Source organism: Marmota marmota, unplaced genomic scaffold, assembly GCF_001458135.2.
Source record: "Marmota marmota marmota unplaced genomic scaffold, marMar, whole genome shotgun sequence".
In the NCBI taxonomy this organism is placed as follows: domain Eukaryota; kingdom Metazoa; phylum Chordata; class Mammalia; order Rodentia; family Sciuridae; genus Marmota; species Marmota marmota.
In genome coordinates, this window is record NW_025999913.1 from 18,561,957 (window position 1) to 18,566,324 (window position 4,368).

At 46.3% G+C, this 4,368-nt stretch overlaps 1 long non-coding RNA gene across 1 annotated transcript; it reads right to left on the minus strand.

Annotated features, from left to right (window-relative positions):
* Positions 1-2,331: 2,331 nt before the first annotated feature.
* Positions 2,332-3,980, minus strand: LOC125615610. The gene is made up of 2 exons (XR_007346282.1): positions 3,103-3,980; positions 2,332-2,977 (listed from the first exon to the last, which is right to left on the minus strand). It is a non-coding gene; the product is annotated as an uncharacterized LOC125615610 (long non-coding RNA).
* Positions 3,981-4,368: the final 388 nt, after the last annotated feature.

Below are 4,368 nucleotides of genomic sequence, written 5' to 3' on the forward strand. Positions count from 1 at the left end.
AGTCTGTCACTGTGAAGGAGGAACTAAGCCTGAGCCGAGGGACAGTGAACCCTTGAGACACAGAGAAAGAACCAGTGAGCAATGCTGACCATCAGAAAGAAACCAGGAAGGGAGCAAGCAGAACCCTCTCAGGTGGTTTCTCTCAATGGAGGTAGACACTTAAGTCAACAAAATGCAGAAAATAAATAAGCTCATTGAGCATTGAGAAGAGACATGTTTCTTATTGGAAATATAAGCTTTAAAAAAGAAATCAGATTTTTTCCCCTTTTTAAAAAAGTATGATCACCATGTCATTGTCACACCCAGGAAAATTTATAAAGAATCCCATTAAAGGTGGCATGTGACTTTAGTTCCAGTGACCCAGAAGGCTGGGGCAGAAGATTGCAAGTTCAAGGACAGCCTCAGCAACCTATTGAGACCCTCAGCAACTTAGTGAGACCCTGTCTCAAAGTAAAAAATAAAAAGGACAGGGGATGTAGCTCAGTGGTAAAGAACCCTTGGATTCAATCCCCAGTACCAAAAAAATAAAAATAAAAAATTATAAAAGATTCCTTAACAGCATATAGTATTGCAGGATTTAAAAATCTCATAATTTATTTTGCTCTGTTTTCTTTTTTCAGTGCCAGGTGCATGCTTGGCTATGCCAACACCACGGAGCTGTCTCCACAGCAGGTTAAGCTTTTCTGTGAAGGCCAGCATCCTGGGTAGAGCAGGATTGGGCAGACAGCACGTTGATCTAGAGTGCCAATATCCCGTCCAATGCAGAGATCAGTTTAACTCCGCTGTCAGTGTATTATTATTATTATTATTATTATTATTATTATTATTATTTTAGAGATGAGGGCCTCCCTATGCTGCCCAAGCTGGCCTCCAGCTCCTAGGCTCAAGCGACCCTCCAGCCTCAGCCTCTCCAGTAGCTGGGACCGTGTGTTCAGCTTTGCTAATTTTCAACAAATTTGGGTCTAGCAAGTCCACTTCTAAGGATCCACCCTGCGGGTGCACTCTGACAGATGGAGAACTGGGCAGTAAAAGGTGCTTACTTACCATGGTGAGCTCCTAACACTGCACTTCACATCCAGTCCTCACAAGAACCTGAGGGTGGCTCTAGACTCACCATTTTATACTTAAGGAAGCTGAGTTTGGTACAGCTAGTCATTTCCCGATAGGCAAAGGGTTAGTAAGTGACAGTAGAGGTGACAGACTCAGTCAACCTGGCTCCCGTGTCTCTGCTATACGGAAGTCCACAGGGCCACTGTTTGTGACAGAGACAGGACAAACCTATATCACCCCGATTTGGAGACTGGGAAAACAAAGCATAGCACGTGCACACCGTGAAATTCAATGCAGCTTGCAAAGAAGCGAACAGAGCTACGTATCCTGACACGGAGAGTTCTCCAGAAACCCAGGATGTGAGCAGGAAAAGCAAGGGCCCAGAAAATTGTGCATCCGGTGTCCACAACTGTCTGTGAAAATGGAAGGTACATTTTTATACTCTAATCAGAGAAGGACTGATAATGATGAGAGGATTTTTAAGCATATATCTTTTAGTACTGCTACTGTATCAATATGAATTCTTTTGCAAAAGGTACATGAAAATAAACAGACACACACACATACACAAACATGTATAAAGTGCTTGGAATGCAACAATAGTGGCTAACATTTATTGAGCACAATTCTGGATATTTTACATGGGTCATCTCATTGGATATTCAAAAGAACCCTACTAAATAGTATTATTCAGAATGTGGTTGCAAAAAGGAATGTGTCTCACTGAAACAAAGCGCCTTTGAAACTAAAAGCTCCGAAGTGTTTTAGCTCCAAATTTCCTCATGCTGAGAATGGATAGTAAGAACACCCTCCCCCCCCCCGCGACAAGCCCTCTGGACAACGCGGCTAAGTCTGCAGTCTGCATGTGTATTCCCTGGCTTGTTTCTATAAATCGGAACCATTTCTACAGGACTTAGAGAGAAGCAATCTAGCTGCTTTTCCCCAGCTGGATCAAACTGCGTTAAATTCATTTTCTTTTTATATCATTGGCTTATTTCTCATGCTGGCGGCCAGTCAAATCCAGCCAGCCAGGATCCAGGCAGAGTCCCCTGGCCTGCTGGTAAGAGGAGGTGGCCCAACCAGGAGGCAGAAGCTAAACACTGACAAGCTAGCTTCAGGGCCACTGCTCCTAACTCCCATCCAATAAATGATCCCTATTCTTTTGTAGTTAGTTCATTTTAATGTATGACCAATCAAAGCTCCCGAGTTCCTTGTTTGTTTTATGAGTTGTTGCCTGCCTGTCCTTTCCTGTTTTTGCATATTAAAAAAAAAAAATCGAAATGCATCTGTACGTTTATTCAGTCCACCTGCTGGTTTGAGACCAGGATGCCAACACGTGAAGTCAGAGCTTTAGTTAGGGCGCCGATCTCTCCCTGCCAGGTTGGAGTCATCTTCTAACTCCACCCGCACTTCTGTGCTAACGTGCAAATTACCAATGAAGGGCAGCGATGGGTAGAGCTTGGAGAGGTGCCACAGAGACTCCTGGATGGGTCGACTCCGACGCTTTTGCTCACGGCACTGAGGATGGTTCCAGCGCTGAGTCATCCCCCGTCCCTGTGTCTTCATCTTGTTCCCAAGGACATGAGAGTTCTGCTGCCTTCCACTGATTTACCGCCAGCAGGGCCTCCAGGCCCACCTCTGGTTGAGGACTCTACAGATCAGACAGAAGGCCTCTCCCAGCGCCTCACTCTTACTCAGATCTCTGCAAACTTCTTGCACCACCGTGCGGTTGGTTCCAATGGGCCAACAGCCCATTCCCAACTTCTAAGTCCTCAGAGCATATGCACAGATTCCTTCACTGTCCCAGAGAGCATCTCACCTGGTTCTAGGCAGATTGATTAGGACATCTACCTTCTCACCGATGCCCTCACAAACTCTAGCTTCGATTTGTTTTCTTTGTTACGACTTTGAAGATCACTAAACCTTGCTGTACAGAGACGATGGAGAAAACGACATTGGCTGTTGTCCTTTCTCTCGTTCTCTCTTAACATTTAGGCGGACACCATCAAAGCAGCAGGGAAGGCTGCTCTTCTGGAGTGGCCTTTTTCTCACCTCCATCCCAATCCCCTCCAGGAGGAGAAGACTAATCAGACTGATGGCTTCTGAGGTAGTGGTGCGAGGGGTCACTGGAGTGCCTGGGTTGGTGTCCTCTGCACAGACCGGCCATTTGCTCTTTGACTCTGTTTACATAAACCTCCGGCACACCCTCACTCCCCCTTGGCCCTGAGCCTAAACTGTGCACTGCAGAGGTGTGCCAGCCAGCCCTGGGGAGGCACTTACAGGAAAGAGGAACTGAACAGCACCTGCTCTGCTATGCTGTGCCCTTGGGACCTCCCTTCAGACCTCAGGGGAAGCAGGGCTGGGCCACGCGGGAGGCGGGCTTCTAGACCTTCCAGCCTGTGGTCTGGGCAAGGAAGGACCCACGCTTGGTTTAATGCTGTGCTGTCACCATCTTGAAATTATTAAGACTTTCTTAAACAAGGGAACTCGGACTTTCACTTAGATTCTGGGCCCTGCAAATCATGCAGCTGGTCCTCACCCAGCCCTAAAGGCAGTCAATCCCACCCTTACTTCTAAAAATACCTTCAGCCTTTACTGGAAAGGCTCTGACCTGCAGTTCCTTCCTGGCATGAGCTTTCAAACACTGTTCTTGTAGACTGTCACCAACGCTGCTGCGTGCATTTTAGGGAAAGTGTGCTCCCTCCCCCTTTTGTATCAATCCTTTAAAATTCTCGACTCCTAGGAAAACCATGCTCACCTAGGAATCTGAAGGTGCCTCTCTCCTCTCATTGAGATTACCCACAATTTAGGCTGGAGCTTGTTCTTCTAATTTACTGTAACACTTTTGGAATCTTAAATCATGGGATATATCCTGCTGCTTTTTTTGGGGGGGGAGGGGTACCAGGATTGAACTCAGGGGCACTGGACCACTGAGCCACATCCCTAACCCTATCTTGTATTTTATTTAGAGACAGAGTCTCACTGAGTTGCTTAGCACCTCACTAAATTGCTGAGGCTGGCTGTGAACTCCCCATCCTCCTGCCTCAGCCTCCTGAGCCACTGGGATTACAGGTATGTGCCAGAGCATCCGGCTTATCTTGCTACTTTTTATTAAATGTTTTCCAATCTATTTTCGGAAGAATTTCTTCATATCGAACCCATAAAATCCGAAAACGGAAAAAATGCAATGAACAAATGTGTAACACAAATAAGAAATCATGTAACTTCCCCTAATCTCCTTTCATCTGCGGCCTCTGCCTTGTTCATTCGTAAGTCTGTTTAGCTGTGCCTTGCCTGCCCTAGGGAAGCCCTCGTCAC